This window comes from Salvelinus fontinalis, chromosome 11, assembly GCF_029448725.1.
Source record: "Salvelinus fontinalis isolate EN_2023a chromosome 11, ASM2944872v1, whole genome shotgun sequence".
NCBI classification, from domain to species: Eukaryota; Metazoa; Chordata; class Actinopteri; order Salmoniformes; family Salmonidae; genus Salvelinus; species Salvelinus fontinalis.
Window position 1 is genome coordinate 31,486,979 of NC_074675.1, and position 16,414 is coordinate 31,503,392.

At 42.9% G+C, this 16,414-nt stretch overlaps 1 long non-coding RNA gene across 2 annotated transcripts; it reads right to left on the reverse strand.

Annotated features, from left to right (window-relative positions):
• Positions 1-2,716: 2,716 nt before the first annotated feature.
• Positions 2,717-13,421, reverse strand: LOC129865531 (uncharacterized). Of its 2 annotated transcripts, none has more exons than XR_008761391.1 (3): positions 11,699-13,421; positions 5,668-5,739; positions 2,717-5,584 (listed from the first exon to the last, which is right to left on the reverse strand). It is a non-coding gene; the product is annotated as an uncharacterized LOC129865531 (long non-coding RNA). The 2 variants fall into 2 exon arrangements; XR_008761390.1 differs by having other exon boundaries at positions 11,695-13,421.
• Positions 13,422-16,414: the final 2,993 nt, after the last annotated feature.

Below are 16,414 nucleotides of genomic sequence, written 5' to 3' on the forward strand. Positions count from 1 at the left end.
AGTGAGAGAGAGAAAAAAAAATAGGAAAAGAGTGAGGGAGTAACAGAAAGAAAGTGGGAAAGAGGGAGAGAGAGGCAGTGTGAAAGAGACAGTCCTGATGTCATGGTGAATGCCCCTGCTTTCAATACACTTTAATCAGTGTAGATGAAGGGGAGGAGACAAGTTAAAGAAGGATTTTTAAGCCTTGAAATAATTGAGACATGGATTGCGTGTATGTGCCATTCAGAGGGTGAAAGGGCAAGACAAAATATTTAAGTGCCTTTGAATGGGGTATGGTAGTAAGTGCCAGCCACACCGGTTTGTGTCAAGAACTGCAACGCTGCTGGGTTTTACAGGCTCAACAGTTCCCTGCGTGTATCAAGAATGGTCCACCACCCAAAGGACATGCAGCCAACTTGACACAACTGTAGGAAGCTTTGGGGTCAACATGGGCCAACATACCTCTGGAACGCTTTCGAGAACTTGAAGTCCATGCCCTGCCAAATGTGTTCTGAGGGCAAAAGGGGTGGGGGGTGTGGGGGTGCAACTCAATATTAGTAAGGTGTTCCTAATGTTTGACTACTTAAATACCAAAACATAGTTTTGGGGTGAAATTTTCCTTCAAGTAGGTCAGGCAGGATGTTGTGATTTCACTCCCAATGCAATCATCCGCAGGGCCAATCACGTTGGAGCAGGGACACACCCGCTAGCTGCCAATGCCTCAGGAAAACAAAACAACCCCCCCCCCCCCCCCCCCCAATTCTCCCAAAGTTCTGCAGCTGTCTCAACAATACACTCACGCTCTCTCGCGCACGCACGCACGCACGCACGCACGCACGCACACACACACACACACACACACACTTCTTTCATCTCTAGAGATATCAGTCAGGGGTTCCCAAACTTTTTCACCCAGGGCCCTCCTTCCACTCCTTTCCCCCCCTATTTTTCTTCTCTCGTGTTCTTTTTCCCATGAAACTAACTTTACTCATAGCCTTATGCCATCCACTCTCCAACAACATACACTACATGACCAAAAGTATGTGGACACCTCCTCGTTGAACATCTTATTCCAAAATCATGGGCATTAATAAGGAATTGGTCGCCCCTTTGCTGCTATAACAGCCTCAGCTCTTCTGGGAAGGCTTTCCACTAGATTCTGGAACATTGCTGCGGAGACTTGCTCCCATTCAGCCACAACAGCATTAGTGAGGTCGGGCACTGATGTTGGGCGATTAGGCCTGGCTCGCAGTCGGCATTCCAGTTCACCCCAAAGGTGTTCAATTGGGTTGAAGTCAGGGCTCTGTGCAGGCCAGTCAAGTTCTTCCACACCGATCTCGACAAACCAATTCTGTATGGACCTCGCTTTGTGCACGGGGGCAATGTCATGCTGAAACAGGAAAGGGCCTTCCCCAAACTGTTGCCACAAAGTTGAAAGCAGAGAATCGTCTACAATGTCATTGTATGCTGTAGCGTTAAGATTTCCCTTCACTGGAACTAAGGGGCCTGGCCCGAACAATGAAAAACAGCCCCAGACCATTATTCTTCATCCACCAAACTTTACAGTTGGCACTGTGCATTGGGGCTAGAAGCATTCTCTTGGCATCCGCCAAACCCAGATTAGTCCGTTGGACTGCCAAATGGTGAAGCGGAATTCATCACTCCAGAGAACACGTTTCCACTGCTCCAGAGTCCAATGGTTTGTGAGCTTTACAATACTCCAACCGACAGCTAGCATTGCGCATGGTGATCTTAGGCTTGTGTGCAGCTGCTCAGCCATGGAACACACATATCATGAAGCTCCCGAGGAAACAGTTATTGTGCTGACGTTGCTTCCAGACGCAGTTTGGAACTTGGTAGTTAGTGTTGCAACCGAGGACAGACGATGTTTACGCACCTTGCGCTTCATCACTCGGCAGTCCCGTACTTACAGTGGACCGGGGCAGCTCTAGGAGGGCCGAGATTTTAGGAACTGACTTGTTTGAAAGGTGGCATCCTATGACGGTGCCACATTGAAAGTCACTGATCTTTTCAGTAAGGCCATTCTACTGACAATGTTTGTCTATGGAGATTGCATGGCGGTGTGCTCGAGTTTATACAATTGTCAGCAACAGGTGTGGCTGAAATAGCCGAATCAACTAATTTGAAGAGGTGTCCACATGCTTTGTATATGTAGTGTATGTGTTAGTAGGCTACATAGGAGGGTGGTCCACAGGAGGCTGCTGAGGTGAGGACGGCTCATAATCATGGCTGGAATGGAATCAAACACATGGAAAACGCGTTTTTGATGTGTTCGATACATTTGCGTTGATTCCATTTCAGCCATTACAATGAGCACGTTCTCCCCCATTATGGTGCCACCAGCCGCCTGTGACAGGGTCAGACCTGGTCTGGTGTCAACATACAGAACAGAGAAACAGACAGACCGATCTATACAGTGCAATCAGCATGCCTGAGGCACAGAGAGAAGGGGGGGAGAGATGGGTGTAGGGCAGACAGAGTGAGGGGGGGGGGGGGGGGGGGGGGGCAGAGATGTGGAGGGGTGGAGGGAGAGACAGATGGGGGCATATAGAGTACCAGTCAGAAGTTTGGACACACCTACTCATTCAAGGGTTTTTCTTTATTTTTACTATTTTCTATAATATTGAAAACATCAAAACTATGAAATAACACATATGGAATCATGTAGTAACCAAAAAAGTGTTAAACAAATAAAAATATACTTTATATTTGAGATTCTTCAAACGAGCCACCCTATGCATTGATGACAGCTTTGCACACGCTTGGCATTCTCTCAACCAGCTTCATGGGGTAGTCACCTGGAATTCATTTCAATTAACAGGTGTGCCTTGTTAAAAGTTGTGTTGTGGTATAGAGAAGATAGCCCTATTTGGTAAAATACCAAGTCCATATTACGGCAAGAACAGCTAAATAAGCAAAGAGAAACAGTCCATCATTATTTTACGACATGAATGTCAGTCAATCCGGAAAATGTGAACGTTTCTTCAAGTGCGCTACGATGAAACTGGCTTTCATGAGGACCGCCACAGGAAAGGAAGACCCAGAGTTACCTCTTCTGCAGAGGCTAAATTAATTAGAATTACCAGACTCAGAAATTGCAGCAAAAATAAATGCTTCACCGAGCTCAAGTAACAGACACATCTCAACATCAACTGTTCGGAGGAGACTACGTGAATCAGGCCTTCATGGTCAAATTGCTGCAACGAGACTACTACTAAAGGACACCAATAATAAGAAGAGACTTGCTTGAGCCAAGAAACACAAGCAATGGACATTAGACCGGTGGAAATCTGTCCTTTGGACTATTGACAATTTGACTTTTTTGTTACCAACCAATTTGTCTTTGTGAGACGCAGAGTAGGTGAACAGATGATCTCAGCATGTGTGGTTCCCACCGTGAAGCATGAAGGAGGAGGTGTGATGATGTGGGGGTGCTTTGCTGGTGACACTGTTGGTGATTTTCGTAGAATTCAAGGCACACTTAACCAGCATGGCTACCACAGCATTCTGCAGCGATACGCCATCCCATCTGGTTTGCGCTTAGTTGTACTATCATTTGTTTTTCAACTGAGATGGTTTGAGATGTGTTGGACGGCAGAGTGAAGGCATATGTGGGAACTCTTTCAAGACGGTTGGAAAAGCATTCCAGGTTGGTTGAGAGAATGCCAAGAGTGTGCAAAGCTGTCATCAAGGCAAAGGGTGGCTCCTTCGAAGAATCTAAAATATTTAAAGTTGACATTTCTAACACTGGCTGTACAGACACATATGTAAGGTTCTCTACACTGGATTGTTTCTACACACCAGGGCCTTGATTCATTATGTTCTTTAAAAAAAAGGAAAACTGACCCTAGATCAGTACTCCTACTCAGATGCTTTATGAATGCGGGCCCTGCTCTCTCCTCACATGGGGAAGAGCAGAAAGCCATTGAAGGTGGTGATCAGTTCCTCACCCCCAATGGGAGTGCTGTCGATGAGGGTCACCCAGACCCGATTCCCGACCTCCAAGGACACGGTGCTCACCATGTCATCGCTGGAGTTGTGATCCTATCCATTGGCAATAGCTGTTCCATTTCTCTTGTAGTTGTTGAAAGTGAATTAGTAGGCTCCTTTAACTGGTGCTGTAAAGATCCATGTGACAGAGAGAGAGAGAGAGAGAGAGAGAGAGAGAGAGAGAGAGACCATTGAGAGGAAAGACATTGTGGAGGAGGGAAAGTTTATTTTGATCAAAAATGACAATCAGAGAAGATGACACAAAAAAAGTGCATGTGTTTGTGTTGTATCTGTTGCCAATGTTTATATTGACTTTCTTGTGACTAAGGTGATAGTGGTGCCATAGGGTCCAAGAGTCCCACCATCAAGTCTAACTGAAAAATATACCTTTGGTAAAACAGGAACTGAAACTAGGTACAGCGCATTCAGACCAATTTACTTTTTTCACATTTTGTTACGTTACAGCCTTACTCTAAAATCTATTTAATATTTGTTTTCCACATAAAGCTACACACAATACCCCATAATGGCAAAGTGAAAAAAGGCATTTAGACATTTTTGCAATGTATTCAAAGGCAAAAGACAGAAATACCTTATTTACATAAGTATTCAGACCCTTTGCTATGAGACTCGAAATTATACTAATGTGCATCCTGTTTCCATGGATCATCCTTGAGATGTTTCTACAACTTGATTGGAGTCCACCTGTGGTAAAGTCAATTGATTGGACAGGATTTGGAAAGGCACACACACTTGTTTGTATAAGGTCCCACAGTTGACAGTGCATGTCAGAGCAAAAACCAAGCCACAAGGTCGAAGGAATTGTCTGTAGAGCTCCGAGACAGGATTGTGTCGATGCACAGATCTAGGGAAGGGTAACAAAACATTTCTGCAGGACCGAATGTCCTTGAGTGGCCCAGCCAGAGCCTGCACTTGAACCTGATCGAACATCTCTGGAGAGACCTGAAAATAACTGTGCAGCAACGCTCCCCATCCGACCTGACAGAGGTTGAAAGGATCTGCAGAGAAGAGTGGTAGAAACTCCCCAAACACAGGTGTACCAAGCTTGTAGCGTCACACCCACGAAGACTCGAGGCTGTAATCGCTGCCAAAGGTGCGTCAACAAAGTACTGAGTAAAAGGTCTGAATACTTCTGTAAACGTAATATTTCCGTAAAACATGTCTAAAAACCTGTTTTTGTTTTGTCATTATGGGGTATTGTATGTAGATTGATGAGGGATTTTTTTATTTACAGTTTTTACATTTTAAAATAAGGCTGTAACATAACAATATGTGGAAAAAGTAAATCGGTCTGAATACACTGTATAATAAGATACAAACTTCATAAAGTCCAACTGAAAAAGCTACCTTCGGTTGATCTGTGGGGAAACAAGATATTTTCAGCCACAAAAGAAAAGTTCAACTCTATAAGAGGAGAGCATCGTCTCTGTAACAAGTAAAATGTCACATTTCAGCTATAACATACATTTGTGAAATTGCAATGATAGAAACATTGCCTTTAAATCGTTGTGAATTTTGTTTTCATTGTCGGAACCTTCAGCTTCCTTCCGCAGGTCCACGTATACCTTTGCATCTGTAATGAAATGAACAGCAGAGTTAAGAACTAATCAACCTTTCTTTGTCTACATTACTGCCAACACAAAATGGCTACATTACCATCACTCCTTTCCTGCACGGTTTATCGTTTCCTTCAGGTTGTAGATGTCATCCCGCTGTTTATCCTTGAATCTACATAAATATAAAAAAAGGTAGGCCTTCACATAAGGACATCCAACATCAATCTCTATACAATAGCCAGTGGCCACATTTGATAAAAATAACATTTACATTATAATTTATAGCTAATCACAGATTTAAAACATGTTCCCTGAGGGATCCTTGGAATACAATGTAATATTATTAATAAAAAAATATAGATTCTTAATCCTGGGCAACATGGGCCTGGGAGGCTCAAAGGGATATTGGTATTCAGTGTTCCATGTTTTAACTTAATACTTCTTGCAGTCCGCAATTTTTCATCATATTTTTTTTTTTACATAAAGTGCTGCTTGAAAGCATGTGCAATTACAGATTTTTTTAGTTTTTACCATAATCTTCATTTAATCAGAATCCGTCTTTTTGATCTGACATATCAGGTTTATATTTACCAATACCATATGTTAGTGTAAGGAAAGCATACGTGTAGTAGTAATAAATAAAAAAGGAATTTGTGCGGGTGCAAAAATAAGTGAACCCCGAGTTGCATTGGTTAAATCAAGTAGGCAAGTAGAATCAGGTGGGTAAATAATTGGGTACCAAATGAACCAATCAAAGTAGGAGTTGTTAGGTAAGTTTTTGGGCGGGACTCTGATACAGAGATAAGAAACCTGGTCAGTTTGGCGTTACCCATCCAGGTGAAGGCAAAGCACACCATGCCGAAAGGAAAGGAGATCTCAGAGGACATCAAGACGAGGGCAGTGGGAGCACATCCGTCTGGGGAAGGCTATAAAATAATCTCAAAAAGATTTGAGCTCCATCAGTCCACTGAGGCAAATCATTTACACATGGAGAGCATTTAACACGACAGCAAATCGGCTTAGAAGTGGACGCCCTTCCAAAATATCACCAAGAGCCACAAGAACAATAGTAAATCAGGTAAAAGCCAACCCAAACATAACATCTAGAGATTTGCAGACCACCCTTGCTGCGTCTCGGGTAACTGTGCATGCTTCAACAATAACACTGAATTGAAATGCCATTCTTGGGAAGGTTGCTAGGAAGAAGCCTCTGCTGTCAAAAAAGAACCAATCTGCCCGTCTTAACTTTGCCAGAGACCACTGGGACAAACCTGAAGGTTTCTGGAAGTCCATTCTCTGGACCGATGAGTCCAAAATTGGTCACAATCAACAGCGCTACGTTTGGCGAAAACCCAACACTGCCTCCAACCAAAATAACCTTATCCCAACAGTCAAGCATGGTGGTGGGAATGTAAAAATCTGGTGCTGCTTTTCCTCCTCTGGACCTGTACGACTCCACATCGTCAAGGGAACCATGAATTCTGAGGTATTACCAGGAGATTCTTGAACAGAGCGTCAGGCCATCGGTCAAAGAGCTAAAGCTGGGCCGAAAATGGGTCTTGCAACAAGACAACAACCCAAAGCATTCAAGCAAATCTACCAAAGAATGGCTGAGGAGAAAGCAGATTTGTTTTCGATTGGACAAGTGAAAGTCCTGACCTAAATCCAATTGAGGATCTGAAGCAGGCAGTTCATGTCAGAGAACCCTCGAACCTCACTCAATTGGCTGAGGTCTGGAGGAGTGGGCAAAGATCCCTCAAAACAGATGTCAGAGACTGATTACTGGCTGTAGGAGACGTTTACGCCAAGTTATCGCTGCTATTGACTGAGGGGTTCACATCAAATCTGAGTTTTTGTTCAATAAACCACTTGTTAAATAAATAATGAAAATATATATTTTTTTCTTCTGTCATTTACTTGGAATGTATTTATTACGGATTGGGGTTAAGATAAGGATTTTGTTTATTTTTATATATTTTTTGCAAAATAATGACATGCTCTGTAGGGTTCACATACTTTCAAGCAGCACTAATTTAAACTGGAATCTTTAGTTGCTACATCATTTTTGGGTATGGATTACCATTATCTACCCATTGATTCTTGAAGAATATAACTTAAAATGCATCATGAGCTTAGTTCAACTGTTGGGCCCCATCAGAACTCAAAATAGCTTGTTTTACTCCAACGTTTGTAAACAAACACCTGTATAGCCTCAAATCATGGTTAAAACTATAATTGGTATATCATGGATGTCAATCCTTGCATCCATAGCTCTGTCTATGAATTTGATTGGTTAAATTTCTCCAGGCCCATCCCTCAGCTTTTTTTTCTTATCATAACAGAGGCGGAGTGGCTTTGTTTCAATTGGGCACTATGGGTTTAAGCTTAAAACTTCAAAGTTCTCTCTCTGTCTCTTGGCAAAATGTATAGAATTTCAGGATATTAGCTGAAAAGCTGCAACAAAATCTCTCGGCCCAATGACAAAATGTGTGGAATTGAAAGAAATTAGCTTAATTATCTGCAAAATGTTCTCTCCGATGCCAAGAGGCAGGCCTTTTAAAACGTGTTCTTTCCCAGGGCCCAGGACTTGGTTTGTCCCACACTGCCGAAGTCATAGTAAAACTCCTTGTACGCTATTCTTATCTTGAGTTACGAGGTCCCTGATGAATTGGATATCCCTGATGAATTTGCTATCACAAAAGGGGTCGCCAGCCACAAAGTTATCAGGTCAGACACCCCATCCAGAACAACATCCAAAAACATCTGAAAGGCCATGTTCTGAAGAGCTAAGCCAATACAACAGAAGAGAGAGAGAGGACCAAAACAGGAAAATTGGGGGTCAGCTGAACTGACTAAAAAAGGACCTTGCAACAAGATCAGTGATCGAGTGGAGCCGATATTCTGAAGATCTAACCCATCACCAGCTAAGAAACCAGCAAAGAGAGGACCAGGACAGTCAGGGTCAAACATATTAAGATGAAGGTGATCGTGACCCTCAGACTTTCAGTTTGCTTTGATCATGTGAAGGAAAAAAATACGCAAAAAGTAAAATATAGAAGAAATTTGAAAAATGTAATGTTACATTTAATTAAAAGAAAATAATGGTGAAGGATGAGGGACACAGAAAGACACAGGTTGGGTAAAAACAAGGATATTCTGCTGGAATTTAGGACCCAGGGAGACTGGGAGAGAGGGAAACCTTTGAACAGCTGGACGACGATTCCTGCGTATTCGCTTGGCAGAAGAACATCATCTTGCTGTGATGTAGGACCTAGTAAGAGTTTGGGTTAGAAGACCATCAAACACCCCAGCTGAAACAGGATTATTCTTTGTTAGACAGAAGTCCCTAGAGATGGGACAGTGTACTGTGCCATATAATAATATATACACATAACTTGACCAACATTATGTGGACACCTGTTCGTCGAACATCTCATTAAAAAATTATGTCCGTTAATATGTAATGGGTCCCCCCCTTTGCTGCTATAACAGCCTTCACTCTTCTGGGAAGGCTTTCCACTAGAGGTTGGAACATTGCTGCAGGGACTTCTTTCCATTCAGCCACAAGAGCATTAGTGAGACCTCAGGCGATTAGGCCTGGCTCGCAGACGACGTTCCAATTAGTCCTAAATGTGTTCGATGGGGTTGAGGTCAGGGCTTGGCGCAGGCCTGTCAAGTTCTTCCACACAGATCGACAAACCATTTCTGTATGGGCCTCACTTTGTGCACAGGGGCATTGTCATGCTGAAACAGGAAAAGGCTTTCGCCAAACTGTTGCCACAAAGTTGGAAGCACAGAACCGAACCATGAAAAACAGCCCCAGACCGTTATTACCCATCCACCAAACTTTACAGTTGGCACTGTGCATTTGGGCAGGTAGCATTCTCCTGGCAGCCGCCAGACCCAGATTCAGTCGTCAGACTGCCAGATGGTGAAGCATGAATCATCACTCCAGAGAACGTGTTTCCTCTGCTCCAGAGTCCAATGGCGGCGAGCTATACACAACTCCAGCTGATGCTTGGCATTGCGCATGGTGATCTCAGGCTTGTGTGTGGCTGGTCGGCCATGGAAACCCATTTCATGAAACTCCCGACGAACAGTTCATGTGCTTACGTTGCTTCCATAGGCAGTTTGGAACTCGGTAGTGAGTGTTTCAACCATGGACAGACGATTTTTACACACTACGTTTTTCAACACTCGGCGGTACAATTCTGTGAGCTTGTGTGGAGTACCACTTGGCGGATGAGCCGTTGTTGCTCCTTAACCTTTCCACTTCACAATAACAGCACTTACAGTTAACTGGGTCAGCTATAGCAGGGCAGAAATTTGACAAACTGACTTGTTGGAAAGGTGACATCCTATGACGGTGCCACATTGAAAGTCACTGAGCTCTTCAGTGAGGCCATTCTACTGCCAATGTTTGTCTATGGAGATTGCATGGCTGTGTGCTCAATTGTATACACCCGTCACCAACAGGTGTGACTGAAATAGCCAAATTAACTATTTTGAAGGCGTGTCCCCATACTTTGTATATACAGTGTAATACTGAAGTTTATTGGATACAGGACCAGTCCCCAAGAAATAACAGACTCAAACTGAAAAAGTGTCCTCGGCGGAACAATCTGAATATGTAGAGTTGCGATGACATAACAGGCCATGAGAACGTGTTAGTATGAACCAAAGTTTGTTTGATCAACCTGACCTGGATATGTGGAAGTGCCTGGTGGAGAAGGATAGACTGCCTTCTCACCTCTGTGGTTGATTACAATAGGGACGTGGTGGTGGACCATACAGCCCGAGGCGTAGTTCTAGCACAGTATCGAGTGACGCAGCAGCTCCAATCTAATCACTATATGGATTACAGCCCTGTCTAGCATACTGACCTGGGATTCAAAAGTATTCAACATTTTTCAAATACTTGTGCGCGTTAGATTAAGCCCTGTCTGGAGTGCCAGGGGTGTGGGGTGGATGCACTTTTGAGACTCTTCCATTTGTACCATTGTGCCAGGTAAAGCTCGATCAAGCACAGAAAGTATTTAAAAGAGTTCTAGTACAGTTTGACCCCATGTCAGGTGGATCAGTAGTGTAGGAGGAAATTGTCTCACGTCAGATGGCTTCACGCCTCACTACGCTAGTCCCTCTACTGATCTGTCTCGTAGGATGTGGAAGTTATATTCAAATTTGAATAATGAGTATCCACCATTAAAAAAAATTAAAAAAAAAATTTATTATATCACTGCGCCCTCGTGTGACACCATGAAATAGGCAGAATAACTAGCTCGCTAATTTCTTATAAACGTTGTGACAGTGATTTAAAAGTGTGCAATTGTGAGAAAGAAAAATGATCTCCCGCACAAATTCCGTGCAAGGAGTTGTCGCAGTGACTTGATAATCTTTGTTGCTAACTGTTGTAGCTGGTTAGCTTACTGACACAGTTAGCTAGCTAACACGTCCTTCACCGACATAAAAAGCTTGCTTAGCCGGTTTAAATTACCCTGAAGTTGTAGACATTGCAGCCCCAAAATTAAGAGGAACTGACTTTCATCAGAAATCAGTCCCTAGATCAGCATGTTTCTCTGCGATTGTATCGTTGGGGCAGCCGAGTACAACAGCAGACTCGGGAGGCTACAACTATCTTCAGAGGACATTTCCGGTACTGCAGTTCAGCTGAAGTACGGCAGAGAAAGACAATTCTCATAGACGGTCCTATAGAGAACTCATTTGTATTCCAAATAAGACACTTTAGGCATCAACTTAATAAACAAAACATCCATTGCATTATTCAAGTAATTGTCACTGAGGCCGATTTTTTTCTCTCTCCATCACTCACTCAAAATTATTTAAGCAATTACGCCCTTAGGGGGTGTGGTATATGGCCAATACGATGCAACGCAGAGTGCATGGATACAGCCCTTAACCGTGGTATAATGGCTATGTACCACAAACCCCCAAGGTGCCTTATTGCTATTATAAACGTGTTACCAACGTAATTAGAGCAGTAAAAATACATGTTTCGGCCAATCAGCATTTAGGGCTCAAACCACCCAGTTTATAATATCATTTTAGATTCATGCTGTGACATGGGCGACCTTATGTCACATGAACACACTGAAAGGAAATCACTCACGCACTCTGGACTGGGACGTGCTCGTCCCTGCTGGGGGAATTCTTTGCACCTGTTAAACGCTGCCAGAAAAAACAGAAGCAACAATAAGATTAGCAACAAGAACTACTGGGACTCTCAGGGTTGGGGAGCAACGGATGACATGTAAAAAATAAATAAATAACTGTAATCAGTTACGTTACCAGCAAAAATATTGTCATCAGATTACAGATACTTTTGAAAAACAAGATTACTTCAAGGATAACTTTTAAATTCAGAAAGGATGTTTGTGAAAAAAAATCTTTGACACTTCTCAATGAGGTTCAAATGAACATTGAAAAAAGGCTTAAGTTTGTTCCACCTGCGCGAGTCTGACCACTATGATGACACATACCAAATGTGTTGGATCATCCGTGGGATAAAAAAAAAAACAGCAATAGGCTTTTGTAGGCTACAGTCCAAGCTATGTCTGTCACGCCCTGATCTGTTTCACCTGTCTTTGTGATTGTCTCCACCCACCTCCAGGTGTCTCCTGTTTTCCCCTTTAGTCCCTGGTGTATTTATCCCTGTGTTTCCTGTCTCTCTGTGCAGGTTTGTCTTGTTTTCCCAAGTCAACCAGCGGTTCTCCTAGTGCCTATTTTTTCCCCAGTCTCTTGTTTGTTTCTAGACATCTTGGTTTTGACCCTTGCCTGTCCTGACACCGAATCTGCCTGCCTGACCTCTCTGCCTTTTCTGACCTCGAGCCTGCCTATCCCCTTGTACTGTTTGGACACGGACCAGTTCACTGAACCCCTGCCTGTAACTGAATGTAATCAGGTTAAGTCACTGAGTTTGGGTAATCCAAAAGTTACGTTACTGATTACAATTTTGGACAGGTAACTGTAATGGATTACATTTAGAAAGTAACCTACCCAACCCTGTTGACTTCTAGCTATAACTAGCTTGATTTACAAGCTATCTACGCTCGTTTACCTGACGTTATGCTCGTTTACCTCTCTGAGAACCTGAGCCCTAGGACCATACGTCAGGACTACCGGGCATGATGACTCCTTGCTGTCCCCAGTCCGCCTGGCCTTGCTGCTATTCCAGTTTCAACTGTTCTGCCTGCGGTTACGGAACCCCTACCTGTCCCAGACCTGCTGTTTTCAACTCCTAATGATCGGCTATGAAAAGCCAACTGACATTTATTCCTGATTATTATTTGACCATGCTTGTCATTTATGAACATTTTGAAAATCTTGGCTCTCTCTAATTTTCTCCTTCTCTCTTTCTTTCTCTCGGAGGACCTGAGCCCTAGGACCATACGTCAGGACTACCGGGCATGATGACTCCTTGCTGTCCCCAGTCCGCCTGGCCTTGCTGCTATTCCAGTTTCAACTGTTCTGCCTGCAGTTATGGAACCGCCACCTGTCCCAGACCTGTTGTTTTTCAACTCTTAATGATCGGCTATGAAAAGCCAACTGAAAATTATTCATGATTATTATTTGACCATGCTTGTCACTTATGAACATTTTTGAACATCTTGGCATAGTTCTGTTATAATCTCCACCCGGCACAGCCAGAAGAGGACTGGCCACCCCTCATAGCCTGGTTCCTCTCTAGGTTTCTTCCTAGGTTTTGGCCTTTCTAGGGAGTTTTTCCTAGCCACCGTGCTTCTACACCTGCATTGCTTGCTGTTTGGGGTTTTAGGCTGGGTTTCTGTACAGCACTTCGAAATATTAGCTGATGTACGAAGGGCTATATAAAATAAACTTGATTGATTGATTGGTTTACCTAATGTTAGCTAACTATTGGAGGTGTAATGGTTGATTCTATTGGTGGTGTATGTGCTTTCTAATGATGCTCATAGGTCTCTAATGAGAGAGAAAGGACAGGAGAGAGGACAGAAGAGAGAGGTGTCTCTCCTCTGTTACTTATCTCCTGTCACTTCTCCTCTCCTGTCTTCTGTCTCTCCTGTCCTCTCTTCTCTCCTATCATATCTTCTCTCTGTCACTTCTCTCCTGTCACCTCTCTCTGCTCCTCATCTGTCTCTCCTGTCTTCTCATCTCTCCTCTGTTACTCGTCTGCTGTCACTTCTCCTCTCCTGTGTCTCGTGTCTTCTCCTGTGTCTCTTCTGTCCTGTCCTCTGTGTGATTTCACCCCTCTCGACACTAGTGTTAACAGTAGATAGCATAAAGATGTCAAATGAAGTGTTAAGTCTTCTTTGATTATCAACATGAACAAGAGCTCGTGTTTTTTGTTCAAAATGGTAGACATGGTGAATGTATGCATGTGCTCTATCTTTATAGCTGCACAACTAAGTTTCTGACTTACAATGAAGTAGTCTGCTCACTATAATTCCCATCCAATATATTTTTAGATGTATGCCTCGGGAAATCCATTATCACCCTGTAACTCTCCCTCTGACCACATCCTCCTCCGTCCTCAGGCTGAGGATATCTGTGCCCTGTTGATGGACACTATGCCCACAGATGGAGAGAAGATGGATCACCAGCTTGGCTCATCAAACTGTCCAATCTCTGAAGGGGACAACGGACATTGCTCAATCGGCGCATGATTCAGCCAATTTGCCAGCCAAACAGATTAGCTAGATGATTCATGCATTGAAATTAGAACTTTAGAGAAATATTTGCAGATAACATATACAAAAGAATCCATATAAGTAGGAGCAGATCATTTACGTCAGGATGCACAACCTTCCACGTCTGTAATGCGTTCTTTATCTGGTCCTTCTTACTCTGATGCAGCACTTGTTGATAGTTTTTTGAATAGCAGGACAAAAATAAAGTACCTCATGCTGTACTCATGTTGAAAAGACAGGTCGAAGAGGTCTCTTGGCAGGGGTTAGAAAGGATGGAGCCCCAACAGTCACAGCTAGCTAGAGCACATTTGATTTAGTCCTCAGTAAGTTACTTGCATACAACTGCATAACAAATTACTTTTCATGTTTCTAGTGGTTGTGGTCACTGGGGTGCCTGCAAATTTTCCCTCCCCCCAACTACTCGCAGCCACGCAGATTCATGTTCCCGGCAACACTGGCAGAATTCTCAAAAAGCTTCCCACGCTCATGCTTGTAATGAAGTTGCTGCTCGGGCTCATGCTCCGTTACATAGTTACATAACGTTACATAGTGCGCAGGCGGAGTAGTCTCAGTAAAACCCGAAACTAGCAACATGGCAGCAACCATGAAACGGCATATGCAAACGTGAGTAGGTTACGTTGAAAACAACTGTCCTCCATCTTGGATGCTGTCTCCAGTTCTTTATACCACAGTGGCAATGACTCGTGGCAGAAGTACGGCTGCTGTAACGGCTGGTGCTCACCTCATCCTCGGATGAGGTGAGGAGAGAAGGATCTTCAGACCAAAACGCAGCATTTGGGAAATAAGCCATCTTTATTATAAAATACGATGGCAACACGAAACGAAACAAAACACTTTCAAAACTACAAAACAAGAAAACGACGTTGACGAAACCTGAACATAAACTTACATAACTAAACATAAACTCACGTACAGGAAACAGACGACATCGAAACGAAACGAAACAAACTAACGCTACAGTCCCGTGTGGCACGAACATACATACTAACACAGGAGACAATCACCCACAACGAACACTGTGACAACGCCTACCTAAATATGACTCTTAAAACCTGTTATGGCTGCACGCTGAATATTGAAAAAACTGGAAAATGTGTGCACATTTTCAAACGGCCTCCTAAGAAACTTTTTATTTTCCAATATGCATATATTTACTACTGTTGGATAGATAACAGTCTGTAGTTTCTAAAAAGGTTTGAATTGTTTCTCTAAGTCGAACAGAAATATTTTTACAGACATTTTCCCAGCCAAATTGAGTTTTCCAAAATGCGATGTGTCTCTTTAAGACCTTCTCTATAAAAGGCCATTTGACTTGGGACGATATAGACACGTCACAGGCGTTCGTCAGACTGTAATGCGGAAGTGAGAATTGAAAGGAGTCGAATATCTCGTCCCTGGACTGAATAACACAACTTCTTGTGAGACCTGCGCAGTTAAAAAAAAAATCCGGGCGCGAAGGATAATTTGGTCTCGGCTTTTGGAACAAGGTAGATAACGTTGAATATGATGCCTGACTACGATATTATTTGATACATGTCACAAAATCATCCTAAAGTATGTTTTTTCAATATACTTTAATTATATTATTGCAATTTATTCTGGACTTTAGATGTGAAACGACGGAAGAATTTTTTGAAGAAAAGCTTTCTAGCGCAGCAATGCTATCGTGCTAGCTAACCAAAGAGGGAAATAATTCGTTCTGGAACCCAACTAAAGACTCTACTGGACATTGGACCCCGTTACAACATTCTGATGGAGTACCAAGAAAGATAAGACCCAATTTGGGATGCTTTTTCATATATATGTCGAACTGTTGAATGCTAACTCTGCTAACTGTGCTAGGCTAGCGCTTGACTAGAATCAATGCTGCCTTATGCTAGCTTATGATGTTAGCTAATATAACGATATATTGTGTTTTCGCTGTAAAACACTTCAAAAATCGGAAATGTTGGCTTTATTCACACGATATCTGTCTTTCATTAGTTATCCACCATATGTTTTTCTGAAATGTTTTATGAGGTGTAATTAGTAGCCGACGTTGGTGTATGTATTTTCTCTGGCTACTCCCGGCTGGATTCAGACTCAAGCTATGTATTAGCATTTTTGGGTAGCATCAATGTAAAACTGATTTATAGCTAAAAT